Raw genomic sequence first — 19,842 nt, 5'->3', positions numbered from 1 at the left:
CTTAATATTTGCAAAGGCCCAAAAACACTTATTTTTTTACCACACTCCACTATGTATAATTCATTGTAATTGTTTACTGAAAAATATCTTCAAAACATACATTTAAATTTGGTATGCAGGGATTTTTTTATTTTGACAACTGCTAGAGACCATCCATAAACCACGTGGACACCTCAGAGGGGGGGGGGGGTTCAGCGATTGTCCACGCTTCATACAATTTTTTTTTGTTTTGTATGAAAATTGTCCACGAGGGGAGGGGGGGTCCAAGATTTCAAAAAAGTGTCCACGTGTTTTGTGGATGGTCCCCTACCAAAATGCCTGTTGAATATATTGTGAATTACCTGTGGAAGGCGTAATATCCAATATCCAATACTTACAAATTCTCGGAACTTAGATCACACAGTTCAACAAAAAATCAAATGTTTCTTGTCTCTGAGACGAGAATATGTGTTCCTAGTAGATTTTTGCCTGCTGAATCCGAATCCGGGTCCAGAATTGCTCCAAATGGTCCCAATTCTGAGATACACCCGTTTAAAAAGTTAGTTATGCCAAAATGAGCTACTTTGTCGACTATTTTACAAAAGAACTATTGAATAAACAATTAAACCAATACATGTATCTTAAAGTTCACGTTTTCCCCTTTCTGAAACACCCCTGGTTTTTAAAATTTGATTGTTTCTACGCATATTTATAGCCATTTTAAAATTAGAATTTGGCTTGCATGCAAGTTGGAAAAACTTGAATGAGAACCAACTGAAAATGGCTATAAATATGCGTAGAAACAATCAAATTTTAAAAACCAGGGGTGTTTCAGAAAGGGGAAAACGTGAACTTTAAGATACATGTATTGGTTTAGTTGTTTATTCAATAGTTCTTTTGTAAAATAGTCAACAAAGTAGCTAATTTTGGCCTAAACTAACATTTCAAACGGGTGTATCTCAAAATTGGGACCATTTGGAGCAATTCTGGACCCGGATTCGGATTCAGCAGGCAAAATTCTACTAGGAACACATATACTCGTCTCAGAGACAAAATCTTGTTGGACTGTGTCATCATTGAATTTGGAAAAACTTTTCCGAAGACCCCATATTTTTAGGATTATTTGCTAAAAAGTTTGAGTCTCCAAAAATTACCATTTCCGCGCTTAGAACCTTTATTTCAATACAGTTTAAAATACCGTAAAACGGGGTGACTTTGATAGCCGGGGTGATTTTGATAGGTTTTTTCCGCAAAATGAAGAGTACAATTAAAATACGTACGGAATGGTTTAGAATCATACTGACCGTGGTAGAGAAGTGTTCAAAGTACCTCAAGAAGAACTTTTCATAATTTTTTTAAAAGTTTAAAAAGTTAGTTAACTATAGTTAAGAAAATGTTGATGAAAGTCATTATTTTAAACTTCTAAAAGTGTCATGATTTTCTCAATGAACATGATTTTGAATCGTTAAATGGAATGCATATTCGGATTCATTGGACAATTTTCCACTAGGAGAAGGTTAAATATGTTTATAAATATTAAATATATGTGTTTTTGAAACACAATTTAAAAAAATCTCCATATTTATAGGCAATTTCAGTTGAACAAATTTCATATAAAATGTGAAAACTTGTGAATCGTGCTTCGAATTTATTATAAAATGCAATATAAATCGTTAATTTTTATACAAAACGAGTTTAAAAAAAATCAGGCAAAATTACGACTTTTAACAATTTTACCTAAAATTTAAATGTATTTTGTTAAAAAGCTTTTAAACTTAGTTAACTAAATATTAACATTGATTTTTTTCTTTAAAACTATATCAGCTACTTTAGTGATGGTACATTTAACGTACAAATAAAGTTTGAACATCTTAAATATGATTTTAACAAGAAAAACTATTACTATCAAAGTCACCCCGGAATTTAAACGAAGAATTTTTAACTTAACTATTTTTCTAAACACTATTAAAAAAAAATTTTTTTCCAAAATAGTGCATGGACTTTGTGTGGCCTACCCCAGTACATGTTTTAAAAATAATAATCTTGAGAAAAACCTTACCTGTTGGAAAATATTCACAAAACAAATTGAAATCCTATCAAAGTCACCCCACTTTACGGTATCTATGCATTATAATATAATATTATGTACCTATGCATAAATTTAAAAAAAAATATTTTTTTTTATGTTCGATCACTTATTATCGCAATTTGACAACAAACATAAACAGAGCACCCCTGTCCACTTCTCTCACGAGAGGGATCCAATCCAATCGCTGCTGCCATTTCCAACTGTATTGGTGCTTGAAAATCAACGACAATTCCACCACCAACACCAACCTCGGCCGAGGAGACCAGACAGCACGCCGATCGATAATAAATTATGAAAAATGTTGCCTCGTTCTCTTTTGCAAAATCCAATCTCTCACCCACTCATAATAACAAACCATGCTGCTGCTACTGCTTGAACTACTTTCTGCCTGTGTGTTTGTGCCCGTGCAATTATGCTTTAATGTATGCTCTCTCTCTCGCTCTCGTTTTCTCTCACTTTCTCCCACCTTCTCGCGCACTCTCGTTTTCAACTTTAACAAGCTGTGTTCTTTTTCAGCGTGGTTGGCAAAAGTGCATTCCACCCACCCCCACCCACACAACACACACACACAAATATGGTGGGAAAGCATACCTTTTTTTGCAGAAAGAAAGAATCTGTCTCACACACAGCCGAACCGTGAGTGAAAAGTGAGCCAAATTTTCTCACTTTGACCGCGCTTGTATGGGTGCGCGCTCGTCTTATGAGTTTGGGGACGAAAAAAAAGAAGAAAATTTTTATGCTGCAAAAGCAGAGCCATTCTTTCAAGGATAACATGTGAAGGAGAGACGCTGCTTTCCCCAACAGCAAGGGAAAATCGTTGGATGACCTACTAAAAGCTTGCGACCGAAGCTGAAGCGAAGAAGTAGAAAACTCGCGGGTGGGGGAGTGGGAGAGCCGGAGAGGGAGAGGACGTGCTAGTTTGAGATAGCGAATGATAACACCGCAGCTCTTGTAGTCGGGCAGCGAGCTCAGAAGAAGGTGCGAAGAATTATGCAACGAACTCCGCGGGCATTTGGGTCGGTGCGAGTGTGCCAGACTGGTGTTTATGATGTATGTTTTCTATGGGTTTTTTTTCACCTTTATATGGCGGTGCTGGTGGTGATGTTTATTAGTCTTGTGATATGGGAGTATGGAGAAAAAAATATCGCAAATGGCAGAGCTGATGTATTATGATATTTTTTTTAAATTATGCAAGAATAATTAAATAAAGATTATGAGCTGACTTGAATAACCTTCCGTTGTTTGCTTATTGAATACAGTCCAGACTCAATTATCCGAAGGCCTCGGAAAAATTTCACTTCGGATAATCGAATCACGAAAAAAATATTTTTTCGTTGTCTAATTTTTGATTGTTGAGCTTAATTATACCCCTACACTACGCAAAAGTGATTTAAAATTGGTAAATCCAAGATGGCGACCAATATAGCGGTGATGAAATATTGAAAAAAATGCTTTTTTTTATTTAATAGGCAATTAACTCTTCAAACTTGACTAAAATGGGGTCGCAGAACTCGAATTTGATATTTTAAACAAGAAAAAGAAAAAAACGAAACAAAATATTTTTTGGTCGTGATTCGATTATCCGAAGTCCCATGCAAACCTTCGTATAATCGAACTTCGGAAAATCGAGTCTGGACTGTGTCTGTCTGTGTGAATCGACATGAACCTAGGAAATATTGATATACAAATTTTAAATTTTGACGTAAACATGGACCAATATACAGTATGTAAAAAAAGTATTTACACCCCTTGGGCACAATGCACATTTTGTGATGAAACATGTAAACAATTTAAAGTTTGACAGAAACCTAGTACTACGTTTTGTTCAGAAACTCATGCCGAACATTTTGCTACAAAAAGCTCATGAAAAGATGATTTCTATAAAAAGTTATAAAACAAATACTATTACAAAAATCAAAAAAGGTGCAAAAAAAGTTTGTACACCTTTCGAAAAATTAACATAAATAAAGTTATTTGTTGACAAATCACCATGAATCCAGTCTCTCAACTCCAAATAGGCATCCTTGACTGATTAAAAAAATATTTTGGATTGAATATAAAGTTTACTAACTACTAAGTTATATAAATATATAGAGACTGGATTCATGGTGATTTCTCAACAAATAACTTTATTTATGTTAATTTTTCGAAAGGTGTACAAACTTTTTTTGCACCTTTTTTTATTTTTGTAGTAGTATTTGTTGTATAACTTTTTATAGAAATTATCTTTTCATGAGCTTTTTGTAGCAAAATGTTCAACATGAGTTTCTGAACAAAACGTAGTACTAGGTTTCTGTCAAACTTTAAATTGTTTACATGTTTCATCACAAAATGTGCATAGTGCACAAGGGGTGTAAATACTTTTTTTACATACTGTATATTTAAAAGAACTTATGAGCTAAAGTAAATAACAGACAATATTTGTTTCAACGATTTTGTGATTTTTTGAAAAAACAGGAGATTGTTGGACAGTATTGAAGGTACACTCAAAAAAGGTTAAAATATAATGTATAGTTGCGTACGAAAGAATGACAATTAATGTAAAGTCTTTTGAAGTGTTAGCTGTCTCTTTTAAGTCATACCTAAAAAAACAGATCTGATTTTTTATGTTAAAAATTACATTTTTTGATCTCTTCGATATCATATTTTCGTAGATTTTGAAAAAAATTGTTCCCTAAAAAAATATTTTTGGAAATTGTACATGATGCCAGCCAGTGACTGGTACAACTCTTAAATTAATTCATTAGACCATGCAAGATTTATTACAATTTCTAAGTGTTTTTGATTGGAAAAAAAAACTTGTCTAATTCATTGTAAACCATTTAAAATACATTTCATATAGTTTGTTTTTGTAGTTTTTATCAAAAAGGGCATTTTTGGGCTTTTGCTAATTTTACATTCATTTCAACAGTTTTGGCACAATTTTTGAAGATACAAAAAAAATCATAATACATACTACGTATTTTGTAAAAATACTAAAAATTTCAGTTTTTTACAATATAAATGATCGGGAATTTTCATACATTCCGATATATATTCAGAAAGGTAATTGATTCAACTTTTTAATAAAATTTAACAAAACATGCTTTTACAGGCTAACAAAAATACTAAAAATACAAAAAGATGAATTTTAATTCAAAATTTACTTTTTTTCAATTTTGTTAACGAAGTACTTTTTTTGTGTGCATTTGTGCGATCTGAAAATTTCTCAGCTTAAAATTTGCACCATGTCCTAACTTGTCTCCAAATTTCAAAGTGCATTTCGCGTATACGCTTGGTTAAAAGAAATGAAGTACCTGCTATGCATGTTTTAAAATTGATTAGGTAGTCATGACTGTTGGTACTGGTACTTGGGTACGTTTTATAAAATTAGAAATACCTATGCTAAGTATTTCACAGAACAATTCTTTGAATATTCATATATTCATATATTAGTTGTTGTGTTTTTTTTTTTTTTGAAAATATGGATAATAATACCGTCGATAATACCACAGAGTAAGACAAAGTTCCCACTGCCTCTTGATTTTTGGTTCAACTTGGTGGTACATCGCAGGTACATCGCACGCCTGCTACCAGCAAACCTTATGGAGCCAAAAAATGAAATGACATTCCTTCGGACTGGTCACTCTGGATTACTCTGAGATAATACCGTAGTGTCCCTGTACGATGTAACGAAGCACTATTCTGAAAACGTGAGAACTGCTTTCGAGTATATTTATAAGAATTACAACATTGCAGAACCATCACATGATCAACTCATGGAAAAACTACGCATGTTGTTCTGTAAAAAATTCGAGGTATACAAAAGCCCATAGAAGAAGTTCATATGTTGAGTCATCTAACAGTAATTGGTTACATAGTGAGTTTGATTTAGCAGAATTTATCGTGGAAAGCGTGAATTTAGCAAGTGGATCAACGAAAAAACGTGGGCGAGAATGTTCCATAAACTGTCTAAAATTCTAAAACACCGCAAACATCGTTTTTTATTTGGAGGGGGAGGAGGGGCGGGGATCTCCAAAGAGCGGTGGATTTTAACTCAAGAGGAAGGGAAGGGGGTTGGAAGTAAACCAGAAACTATAACATAGCATAAGCCGCCATTCCGTGCATCAAATAGACAGAGCTAGAATATTAAAAATCACCACTTTAATGCATCTGGGCTCAAATATATGAAAAAATCGAAAATTTAACTTTTTTTTAATATCAATTTTCATTTGTTTTCATTATAATAAGTACAAACATTACATTTTCATTCACAAAAAAGTAAAACAAAATTTTGGCCGCTCGCTTCTATGGAAATACCCCACAGTGCGTTGGCAGGGCACGGTTTCAACATTTTAATGAAAAAAGTGTTTTAAAATGCATTACACATCGGTCCAGTTGTATTGCAATCATAAGTTTCCAAAATATTTTCAAACGAGCCCAAACATGCAATGAATAGGGCATTTTAGATTGTTTTCAGTTGATTAGACTTCTATTTCCATTGTAATTTTCAAGTTTAAAAAAAAAAATTATTCTTAAATGCTCTGAATTTTTACAAAACTCTGTATTTTACAGAAAAATACCTTAAAAAATTGTTTATCACAATATGGGTACCAAATGATCGGGAATTTATCATATACAGCCCAGTCTCGATTATCCGAAGTTTTGTTATCCGAAAGTTTGTTACTATCAAAACGTATGAAAGATTCCCGATCGTTTGATACCTATGTTGCAATAACTTAACTTATTTTTTCGAAAACACGTAGTTTTGTTAAAAATTTAAGTGCTCTCAAAAAAAGGTTGCTAATTTTCTAGGGCGTCCAGTTTTCCCGGGTTTTGAATTTCCCGGGAAACGGGAAAATTTTTTTTGAATCCCGGGAATTCCCGGGATCCCGGGAAATTTTTGCAGCAGTCATAAAATCTATGTTTTCATTATATTTGTTACGTTTTTCTAGCTTAAATCATAGAATTAGCTCAAAACTGTTAATGGTGATAAGCTACACTTCAATCTGAACAAGGACAGCAGTCTTTAGATAGTTTAAAACACATTAAAAAAATGTGTTCTTTGATGTGCTTTGGAATTTAATTGAACCAGAATTTTGAATATATTTCTTTATTTTTTTTATTTATATAATATAACTACAAAAGCTTATACAATTTCATTGAAAGTGTCTAAAAAAACAAGAAATAAAATTATAACAGACAATGTAACACTTTGGATAAGTTTAGAATTTTATTTATATTTGAAAACATATTTTAAAAATTATCTTTAAGTCACTACCAACTAACTACCAACTGGGGATAATCGGGACTGCAGTCTGAATAGGTACAGGAGATTTTAGAGCAATAAATTTGGAAATCGGTGTACTAATTGTTTTGATCTGTTCCTGTTGTAATCGAAATCAGTACATTATTCAAAAACAAATTAGCTTAAACAAACAGCTGTCTTAATTCGTTACTTTTGTCCTGATTTGCTCCAGATGCCGGTTTATGATGAAAAGTTAAATAATTTTTAAAATATTATGCTTTTTTCAAGTTTAAAGTCATAAATATAGGTGAATATAATAATAAGTCTTTTTTTAAAATAAATAAAATTTAGTAGAAAATATCTAAGGCGCAAAGCATTTCGCGGATCTGTAAACGAAAATTTGAACAATTTTCCCTGCCAAATTAATGCTGTTATATGCCGAATACAAATTTTAATGCTTTAAAATGCTTATCGATTACTAATTTCCACAACCAAATCTGAATTTCTAGACCAAAATTTGATATGTTTTCAATTTCGGGAATTCCCGGGACAAAATATGAAAAATCTCGGGATTCGGGAATTCCCGGTTTTGGAAAAATCCCGGGATTTTTGTCCCGGGAATTTCCGGGATGGACGCACTATCGAATCTAATTAAAAATATTTGATCGTATCTATTTTGTAAAAAAAAAACAAAATTTTGAGTTTTTTTTTTCGAAAATAAGAAGTTTTGCGAAAATTTTGAAAAGAATTAGGTATAACTTTCGAAAGTAACGCAAAATTCCCGATCATTAGATACCCATATAGCGAACCAAAAGTTTGTTTTTTTAGTCAAAAGAACGTAGTCTTGGGAAAATTTTCAAGACTTTAAAAAAATATTTCCATCAAAATTTATGGTAAATTTCCAATCATTAGATACCCACTTTGTAAAAAAACCAAAACATTAAGATTGTTTTCGAAAATGCGTAGTTTTGTTATTTTTTTGTGTTTTCAAATTGTTGAAATGTATGTAAAATTTCCGATCGAGTAAATAAAACTAGACACTATTTTCAACAATAAATTGAAATTCAAGGAAAAAATAATCATGAAAAGGGCTACAAATCAATTTTACATTTTAAATTATTGAACTTATTTGTTCAAAAATAATTACTCAACAAAAAAATATGCCTTCTAAATTATTGCCTAAAATCTCATTAAAGTATATAGAAAATCTAAGGAGGAAAGTATTTTTTAGATGTTTGATAGTTGTAATGAGTTTGAAATCTGAAACTATTTTTAAAGTTATGTTTGCAACAAAAGCTATTAAATTGTTTAAAACAATTTTCAAGGTAACTATAAGTTTTTTTCCCTTACCCTCGAAAAGGTCAAAAGCCCAAACATGTTTTTTTTTGTAGGAATTTAAACTTTTTTCATTTTTAGTAGGTCTTTTTGAGCAATTTTTGCTCTAAGAAAAAAAAACTACTCTTTTAAACACACAAAATTTCCTAACCCACATTTTTTTCTAAATGTGGAAAGGTTCTTGATTCCAAAGCAGATATAAACTCAGCGAGGAAATTTACATTGAACAGCATGTAGTTGGACAAGCTTTTAATTTTGTTAGGATGTTGGTTTCCATTGAAAATTCAGACTTTTTCTGAGACAAATATCTCGAGTTTCAAGAAAAATACACTTAGGGTTGAAGATCAGTGATTCGTTCTTCAATTATTTTTTGACAATTTGTTAGATAGACGGGCATCTGGAGGTGAAGTTGAGGTGTAGACTAACACTCCAACAACAAATTTTTAAAGAAAAAAAAATATTTCCAGGTGCTGTTAAAAATACTTATCACAACTTTCGTAAACCAAGTTAAAAACAATCAGTATATTTTTTTATTTTGCCATTTTTCCATTAAATTTTGCAACCAAACTAATTGAATAATTTAGACTGTATCCTACTCCCACCAAAAGTTCGTAAATTCCCCTTCTGGGAGCAATGATTCGATATTCGAGTTGCATCGATTCTCAACACAAACAAAAAAAAACAGTCTTGTCAGCACCTTTTCAACACCAAACCGAACCTGAATAACCCACTTGCACGGAGGAGGTCTGGGAAAGCTATCACAGAAAAAAAAAATCATGGTAATATTACATCTGGGAAGAGGTACATATTTTATGTCAGAAAAAATGTGTAATTTTACCTCTGAAAATGTTTCTGGTTTTCTGGTGTAATGTCACTTTTTCAGTCTTAATTGAGGTAAAATTACATCATAAAAGAGGTAATATTCAACCTTTCAAAATTAAAGCTTCCAAATTTACACAATTTTTTTCTGTGTACACCATCCTTGCATAAAATCCGGGTTAGTAGGTGATGAATGGTTGAAACCTTCCATGTATGCAATATTCATCCTTTCAGGGGTGGGGGTAAAAGGAGGGTGAATGGCCAATAAAGTATGTTGATGAGAGTTTCCTAAACCGGAAAATCTTCGCCAGTGGGGTAAAAAGTTGGGGGAAGGGACGGGATAAAACCGGGATGATGCTTCTAATGATGGTGATTTCCAGGAAGGATTCGTTGACTCATCACCGATGTGAAGTGATGGTTGGTTGCAGATTAAAAATTGAAAAAAAAACGTGCTCGCCACTCATTAACCATCTATCAATTCGAGCAATAACTAACATATCATATCTAGATTAGAGAGCCTGGAGCATATTAGAGAACGGACATCTCAAACCAAAAGTACCAATCGAAACACGAGAACTGTCAAACGGAGGTACCAATCGAGCAAAATCCTATGTCTTATGCTCGATTGGTACCTCCGTTTGACAGTTCTCGTGCTTCGATTGGTACTTTTGGTTTGAGATGTCCGTTCTCTAATAAGCTCCAGGCTCTCTAATCTAGATTTCATCAAACTGACAAACGTCAAACGCGTGTAAATGGGCTGTGGTGAATTAAAAAATTGTGTGGTGAGTTTCTTATCATTCAAATTGACCGTTAGATTTTTAATTGATGAATTTTGAAAAAGATTTATGACAAACTTAAATAGAAACAAGGGTCATGACTTATTTATTTTTAAAGATAAATTGAAATAAGTTTAGGTTGAAAAGGCTCAATTTTGGTCTGTTATTGATGGTGTGTGTCACAACTTGAAATTTCTGAATCGAACTTGACCTTCACGTTTCCCCTCTCGAGTAAGTCTTCTTGTCGATGGTCCTTCTTCGTCCTTTCCTCCCAGCCTTAAATTCAGAATAACATCCAGACTTCATCCCACTTTCCGGGCTTTTCCGAAATTCTCACTTTAGTCATTCAAAAACCCCGGACCAAAACATTTTCAATTAGTCCTCGTCAAGGTTAAGTGGTTTTGTCCTCGCCTTATCCTTCTGCGCGAAAATCTGTTCCAGGCTTTATTCAAAAGTCCGAGATTCAAAGCTGATTATCATTCTGAAACTAAAACCTCGTAGGCAGAAGGGCTCGCGGCTCGGAAAGAAATTCTCAGTATACTTTGTCCGCACAGAAAATTTCCGCTCGAGTGGGTGCGTGTCCCGGGGAAAAAAGAGGTTTCTTCGTCATCCGTGAAATCTGTCAATCATACCCAGAACGAGAATGCTCGGGGAAGAATAAGGACCAATGAGTTCATAGAAAGGCATTTTCCAAAGTTTTTCAATTGAAATAATCATGTTGGTAACAGGGGTTTCGAAGAAATTTGAGAAAAAAAGTTGTATTTTGTTTCAAAACGCGACAACTTATGACTATTTACTGGTCTAAAATCTATTTATTGGTCTAAAATCGACTCAAGACTTTTTTTCTGAGAGCAAATTTTCGTTCAGAAAACTCCGTTGTGTACAGGTCAAGAACAGTGTCCTTGCTACCATCGCCAGAAAAAAAAACGTTAAAAAAATATTTTGCATTTTATTCATGATCTCGCAAGGCACAACAGTGAACGGCTTAGCGTTTCGTGACAAAGTGTTGGACACTTTCCTTCTTTTTTTCTCCCCTCATCTCTGGGTGAGAAATTGTGTATTCAAAACAAACTTTTCCGTGTTGTCTGCTGGTGAGATTTCACTCTTCTTTTCCACTTTTTTTTTCTCATTGTGTATCTTTTTATGCAAAAGCTTTTCCGATTTCCCGTGTTGGTTTGCTTGTTATTCGCAAGCTTTGAATAAGTTTCTTGCACCCCGACGGTGCACCCGGAAAACGTGCCACTGGTGGGAAAAGGAGCATTTTCTCTCCTGTCAATATTTACGATTCATCATAGTTTTTTTTTTTGTTTCTGAAAGAAATTTCCTATCAATCTAAACATGATACGGTTCAATATACAGTCGATACTAAAGATTTTTGTATTCCCTGTATTTAAAATATTCCATTTCCATCATTCAAGAATATAACAATCAATTTGCATCATCTCACCACGGTTAATTTAAATTCACCACTGCACGTTTACACGCATTTGACAGTTGATTGAATTTTTATACACACACGCTACCAAACATTTTATGCAGTGCACTCGTTCACAACTAGATGGCTCTAGTGAAAAATGATTGATGATGTTGTTCAACGATTTACGTATGTTTGTCTGTGGTTTCATTTACCGCGGAATGGAGCATTTCCATACGAGCAGTTTTTGCTTTTTTCTACAATGTATTTCTTATGGAGCGAACTGTCAAAAACTGCTCGACTGCGGGTGCTCCATTCAAAAGAAGGTTCTTCCTGGAAGAACCTTCCAATGGTGGAACATTTTTCGGAACCCGCATCACCTTTGTTTCCCCCAGTATACCTCGTGGTGCATCATCAAATTCCTTAACATGACAGAACTTCGGTCAGTCCCTAGCCCAACACGACAGGCCCCCACGTGGGTTCTTTTCTCTTCATTCTTTGACGCGGGATTTTCGGATATACCCGTTGCCCGGGAAGCAACAATACTAAACTAAAGGTTATGTACTTTTTCCTACCTTTATTTTCGTTGCGCTCATTCTGGGACGAGTATTTTCCCTTTTTTTTTTGTTGCACTCGAGGAAAACGCTGCGGAAGCAACCGAGCTGAATAATGGCTCTCATGCTCGAATAGTACAATGGCGGTTCTCGTAACAACAATTTTGGAAAATTTGGCAAACGAAATTTTGAGCGAAACAAATATTTCAATAGGAAGCTGTGCATTCAAGGTTAATCCCACCTTTATTGCACTAATCTTAATTTAGTCATCTTGCTAAGGAAATGTCTTTTGTACAATCTGACAGTTGACAGTCTGATGAATTCTGACAGATCGCCTTTAGAATTGAATTTCCCACCTTTTTATCACCAAGCTTGTTTTGACCATTCTTAGCAAAAAAGGTGGGAAAAGGAAATTAATCAGACAACTGTATCACAAGTCACAAGCAAACCCCGTCTTGTAAATCCTTTCAAAGTCAATTTTCGCCCACTATTCATCAAAGATCGTGGAAGGGGTTTGGAAGCTGATGGCGCTCTCTTTTCAAGAAAAAAAGGTTGGGGTGGAACAGACGGTTGCCGGGAGGAAAGAGAGCATCAAATAAACACAAGAAAGTTTTATCTAGATTTTGTACGTGTGTACGCAAATTTATTTGGTTCCTCAAGGGACACTTGAACGGGGTCACAAGAATTTATTGATTTTTTTCTTGACATATATTTTCTAATATTAAATTTTGTCAAAAAGTGAAAACATGACTATTTAAACACATTTTTATCCGACAGTTGAAAATTTGCCTTGCAGATTTTTTTCGATTTCCATTTTTTGCACTTGAAAAGGGGAAATTTCGATAGAAAAGCTTCTTGAGGTGCTTCTTTGGTTGGAGATGCCCTGTGGAAGCGGGTTTTCCATGTTCTTTTGTTTGCTAAATATAAATTTGATGTTTTTTTTTCGTCAGCTTGATTGCACCGGAAACTGACGTCAACCTCTTTAAAAATCCACCAATCAAAAATTTAACGTTCAGTTTGAATGATCTGAAACTCACCATGACCATTTCAAACTCACCACTGCTTATTGACACGCGTTTGTCAGTTGCATAAAACTGTATGCAAGCACAGAGGCAACAAAATGGCCTGCCTATTCACAGGGTTCACGAGTTCATGAGAAGTTATCTCTTTGTAGTGCTAAAATGCCAACGCCTTCTTTTCAGCACTAATAGGGTCCTAAAGCCCTAAGTAAATTTGTATGTACAACGATTAAAAACAGGCTTAAAAACCATTTCTGAACACTTTTTGTTATGTTTATGCAAAAAAAAGTTGACGAGACAACATTTTTTCGATGGATCAACTATGGTCCCCTTGGAAAGAGCTGTCAAGTAGGACCTTTTCTGTCAAAAAGGACCGCGAGTTTAATTTTTCAAAATTGATTTAAAAATCCATTTTAAACTCTTTGTGGTCGTACAAAGGGTCATTGCACTCAGAAAAATAAGCTTTATCGATGTAAACAATAATATAAGCAATCTAAGCTTCATTTTAGGACCCAATTTGAGTGCAAAACTGACGCAATCTGCCAAAGAAAGCAAACACATTAGCCATTTCAAATACTAAATAAATGTTCAAAAATGCATTCAAACAAATCGCCCCCTATGCTTGATCCTGATGTTTGCTCGCCGGCTATATTTATGCACAGCCAGGTGTGCGCGCGTGAACTTTTAACCAGGTCCCGGGGGTTGATGGCCATCAGGAACACTCTCGCCAGCGACGTGTGGGAGGCGCTGCAACAAGGCCACCAACGCGCCGGGACAACGAGGCACAAGGTCATCGCGTACTGTCGCGAGCCTGTCATCCGAGGCTTTTACCAGGCTGAGAAATTCCTGGAAGTGCATCCAAGGTATGACGGGCCATTTGGGGTGAAGTGGGCACCATTTTCAAATGGATAGGCTGATGCGTTACTTTGACAAAAGATGGCGCGATTTGAGCTGTCAAAATAAAATCGTATTTTTATGTAGCGAGATTAACCCCGTTTCAATTGAGAACTTCTGTAAAAAAGTCCAGAAGAAAAGAGGGAAAAGTTCATTGAGAAAGACGGCTCCCCACCGGGCCATAGAAATTTTGCCTTCAACTGCCCACAAAAGCGAGCGCAAAACACGCATAAGCCCTGGGAAAGCACCAGCGCCCACCCGCACTGATGGCTTCAATGGGATTTCAGCGCAGCACTTGGCAGGTGGGGCAAGTGGAACACAAACATGACCTTTCCCCACAGACAAACAGACATGAAAGTCCAGGTCACCAGCTTGTCCCAAAAGTGTAACGGACTTTTTTCAAAAATCGGAAAACATGGTTTCTACTTTTCGGATACGCCGCTAGAGGCGCTTATGTGTTGAGTAGCAAATGACAGCTTTTATATTCATCTTGTTTTGATTGCCGTCACAACACGTGTGTTCATTTTATCTGAAATAGAATTTCTTTCGAAGATTACGTCAAAAAAACGTATTTTTGGGCCGCTCCCGTCGGATAAATATATATGTGTTGCAGTCCCGCCCGTGTGGATCAATCGGACCGCGCACTGGACTCACAATCCAGAGGTCGCCGGTTCGAATCCCGCGGCGGGCGCTCTAAAATTCTTTGTGTAAATATGGGTATTCGGCGCCGTCGCTCCGTGCCATACTTTCATACACTTAGGAGCCCAGGGCGGCGAAGTCCTTGTAGATAAAAGGAAGACACTAGTGGTTGGTACTAGCAATGGTGGCCGACAGCTATAAAGTCAACTTCGTTTTTTTGCAGTCCAACAGGCAGTGCTTTGATGTGGTTCCATCCGGCTATTTGAGCCGCTTCAAAAACGGTAGCCCTGTGGTGTTCTTACACGCGGAAATCTTAGCCTTCTTGCCAGGTGTAGCAGCTGGCACCGGTGCTGACGGGTGCCAAAATTGAGAATCTTTAACCCCCTTCCACCGCAAAGGTTGTGCAGGTGAACCGATGCCATTGGCGTCATCGCCCCTTTTTAAATCGTGTAGAACCGAATCATGTAGCCAACATGCCCCAACATCATAGAACCGGATGCCGCACCAAGTGCAGTTTTTTCACGTCTCCTTTTTCGATGATTTTGACAACATCCAGAGCACCGCGGCTAGGGACGGTCGTCACCGCTGTTGTCCCCAAAACGATGCATGTTTCGTTGAGCAAATGTCCGCTCTCCACCACCTTGGGCGTTCGAGTAACGGCAGGAGGACATTCCGTCGAAAGGGTAACATTTGTCTTGTAGCCGGCAACAATTCAATTTCAATGTTTTGGTTTGGTTTGTGTTTTAGTGCTATTCTGCAGACACGTTGACATCTGCGCTTACACACATAAACATGCCCTACTGTCATTTAGGAAGGGGAGATTTTAAGAATCGCCTATAGATGTCGCTAGTGAGCATACACAATTCAAATTTGAACTGGTCCCACGTTTTGATCTAAAATTTGTTCGAACTTTCATGTCTGTTTGTCTGTGCTTTCCCGACAATATTGGGTCGGTCCATCAGGATCTTCAGGATGATGATGGTGGCCCCATTTGGGTTAAAGTCCATTCCGCGAATCATGAAGCTAAATTTAGTGTGTGAAAATGACAGTTCACCAGTTTCAGTGCACGCTAATTCTTGGTAGCTCAAAATTGGGTTAAACCTGCACGCTTTTTAAAATAGCTCACTGTTAAACAAAATTCTGAGCTCCAAGCACGCAACAGGACTTCATTCGATCAAGGTTTTCCTTGATTTTTTTACCCCTCTATTTTCCAGCAATGTTTTCCCTAGTTTGTCGAGAGGAAAGCGCAAAGCGATTTTTCTCCTACGTTTTCTGTGTTTTTTCAAGCTTCGCCTGACCCGGGGGGTGGAGGTTATTTTTATTTCAATTTTCCGATTTTTTGCCCGCTTTTCCACTGTCATGCTAGTGAAAAGCTTCCTTCTCTGAAGCACTTGGGGAAAGGCACCTGATGGACTTGAGCGAAAACTACCCCAGGAGCATCAAACACCAGCTCTGGGAGGTGATGTTTTTCTTGGCAGGATTTTTTTTCAAGGGTAGAACGTGTAGCTTAAGTAACGTCAAAACACAGCCATCGGACGTTAGAAATTTATCAATCAGCATTTTAACGGGCAATTTGAATGTTCTCACCGCAAATGTTTTGTATTCACCACAACACGTTTGACAGTTGATTGTTCAATCATTTTCTTCTGTTTGTCTGTGGCTAAAATAAAAAAAATATTTAATATTGGATTTTTTTTTTAATTAAGTCAATCAACAAAAAACGTCTTCTAAAATTGAAAATGGCTGAAATGTTTCAAAATTTAGGCTAAAAATAAAAATCAGAAACACTTTTCAACAGTGCCAAAGGTGCGGAAGTGCTTGTGTTTTGCCACGTGAAGATAAACGTGGCTGCAGCCGGCAAGAACCATCCTAGGAGAGGAAAATTGATTGAATGTGTACGGGCCTGGATGGCGTGCTGGGAACTTGGCATGCTGCTGCCGTTGCAATACCGGAAGGATGATGGAAGCAGGCACGCCATGAGGGAGCTGGATTGGATGTCTCATGAACCAATTTTTATCAATTGTTCCGGTTGAGGCGTAGACATTCAGGGTTAAAGCAGATTTAGTTTAGACAAAAATGAATTTAAAGCATAAAATCCTTGCTTAAATTGAATTCCATCAATCAGTAATTTAACAGTCTATTTGAATTAGTTTCCACCACGGAAATAATGAATTCACCACCATAAACAACTGTAAGAAGTTATCAATGGATTTTTGATAAAAATTATTACTCGTTTTAATGTTTCATAAAAATTATTACTACAGTCCAGACTCGATTATCCGAAGGCCTCGGAAAAATTTCACTTCGGATAATCGAATCTTCGGGTAATCGAATCACGAAAAAAAAATATTTTTTCGTTGTCAAATTTTTGATTGTCGAGCTTAAGTACCTATGACCCTTATACTACTCTAAAATGATTTAGAATTTTAAAATCCAAGATGGCGGCCAAAAATGACGGGGATGAAACATTGAAAAAATGCATTTTTCAATTTAAAAGGCAATCAAATATTCCAATTTGACTGAAATGGGGTTGCAGAACTCGAATTTCATGTTAACAGTATGAAAATGAAAAAATATGGAAAAAAAATTTTTGGTCTTCATTCGATTATCCGAAGTTCCATACAAACCTTCCGATAATCGAAACTTCGGATAATCGAGTCTGGACTGTAATTTCAATTTCAATGGAAGGAGAATTCAGTAAAAACAAGTTCTAAAACACACCAACTAACCACTTTTAAAAACGCAAAAAATAGTGAGTTACGGCACAAGTTGTGGGGGGAGAAAACTATGAAAAATATTAGCAACAGCCTAATGTTAAAAAAATTTTAAAGTTCTTCTCAATATTTCCAATTTTGCACAAAACATAAAATCGAGCTGCAAACAATGATTTTTGAATATTTACATATCATTTTTGTATGAACAGCTGCCAAAATTGCATGAACTAAACAATGACCCAAGATCAGTTTACACACAAAAAAATATTACGGTAATGACAAAAGTAACTTACTCTTGAATTAAAAAGTGGTTAAAATTTGCTACATTAAAAGTTTTTTTTCTTGTTTTGAAAATGAAAACTTTTACTGCTACAGTTTTTGAAAATCTCATTGCTGATTTCAAAGTTTTAACTTTTAATTCGACTGTATAATTTCTTTCATTTTGTCGTTCTCGTGAAACCGTGAACGCCTAAGTTCAAAGTTTAAACAAGCGTTTAGGTGATTCCGGTGGTTAGTGAGTGGTGCTCCACGACGTCAATCAAAACAGAACGCGTCCGCAGCCAGGACTTGGACACGGATACCTTCGAAGGAGGATGGTGCGGAACAAGGTTGGGGATTAGGTGAAAGTTGGGTTTCAAAAGGATAAGGCGAGCTTCCTGCCGGATCTGTAGCTGTTTCACGACCGAATTGGGTGTTTGATGGCGTTTGTGTTCGATTTTGTTTGTTTTTGTAGGACACCGTTTATGCAGATGTGAATTTGCACCGGTTGTACTCGGTGGTGGTGGCCCGGGGTGGGTAGACGAGATTGAAGTTGGAGCAGATTTACATCCGCTTTCTGAACAAGTACGATAACGTAAATTTTAACGGTGAGGAGAAGGATCCGACAGAAGAGAGAAACGACGAGAAACGATCGGAGGTGGTCGGTGCGGATGTTACGACCATCAGCAGCATTATGTGCCGGAAGTGATGACGGGACAGTGTGGGATGTCCGCAGTCCATTTCTCGGACATGTTTGACGGTAATACCTAAACATCCTGAAGAACAGTTTGCACCAGTTCTGGTAGGACCGTATGTACGGATTTTTTTTATCGGATTACTATCAGAACTTGGAATAAGATCCGACGAACCTGATCAAGAACACCTACCTGGAATACCGAAGAAGTCACCGGTGAGTATTGAGAATGTGTTCAGTGTCTAGCCAATTTAATTTACTTTCAAACTCTTTCAGCAACTCCCGCCCGCAAACGCTCATCTCGCGACGGCGCAGCTTCGGCCGGATGAACTGGCAACATCTGTGTCATTCTCGAAGGAGGACAAAGTGATAGGGAACTTCCCAGCCGGAAAACGTCGACTTCCCTTCCCGAATCAACAACCAATGGCCAAGTCCTTCAAGTCTGTCCTGATGATGGCCGGCAACGAGACCACCCTGTTCTCTACATCGCTGTCGCGCTCCAAAATGAAGGCCGCGATGTTGCTGCCCAAAGAAACGTCCATCCGTAACCTGCTCAACCGGGGTCTTCGGACGCGACCAGTGACGTACCGTAAGAATCGGTACAGCTTGGACGCGGAAGTTGGCCAACCATAAGCAGCAGTTTTAATATTAAAATAAAAATAAAAATAGAAATAAAATCCATCACATTTTTCGAAAATCATCACTGTAATGTTAAATGTTATTAGTGTTGCCATAAAAAATTTCTTCTTATAATAAAAGTAAAAAACTTTTACCGATACAACGATTTTGTTCCAGAAATGCATGGTAGTATCAAAAACTTTCCAACTTTTAAATTAAAAAGTTTGAACTTTCTACGAATATTCACCAACGTGAACTTTTAATCCAACGAACGATCTTTTTAAATTTACAGTATTTTTCTTTGTGTGTAGTTTGAGCCAATAAAAAAAAATAAGGCGAATAAGGCTTTCTAGGCCCAGTGAAAAAAATATAATTTAACCCAAAAATGACGAACTTCTAGTCACAGTGTCCTGATGCAAACAATGATCGAGCTCGAGCTGTCACAGCCCTGCGAAGTATGGTGGCTGACATATCGGGCGGCCAGTCAAAAAAAACCAGCTAGAAGTCGCCTGACAAAAAACTTTTGCTAGAAAGAGATAGGAAACCTGATGCAAACAAACGTCCAGCTGTAATGTAAACATACTTTGAATGTGTTGGTAAATTTCTGACTAGAAAGCCTTATAAAATTCCACGATATCAGCCGACCTATATTTATAAAAAAAATGAAGCGATTAATAAAATTATGATTGTCCGAAGCTTAATCTAAACTTTTGCTCCATTATCAATTTTAAATAAATATGATTTCTTTGAACAACTTTTAAAAATTTCTTGCGAGTTCAAGGCATGAGCATCCCTAGCATTATACCAGTTCGA

The 19,842-nt window shown here is 36.3% G+C and overlaps 1 protein-coding gene across 1 annotated transcript in view; it reads right to left on the bottom strand.

Annotated features, from left to right (window-relative positions):
- Positions 1-19,842, bottom strand: part of LOC120418906 (uncharacterized) — a 428,949-nt gene that overhangs the window by 397,924 nt on the left and 11,183 nt on the right. The window lies entirely within an intron of this gene.

The sequence above is a fragment of the Culex pipiens genome, chromosome 3, assembly GCF_016801865.2.
Source record: "Culex pipiens pallens isolate TS chromosome 3, TS_CPP_V2, whole genome shotgun sequence".
NCBI lineage: Eukaryota > Metazoa > Arthropoda > Insecta > Diptera > Culicidae > Culex > Culex pipiens.
Note: the sequence above shows the minus strand (reverse complement) of the source record. Positions and strands in the feature narration are given on the sequence as shown.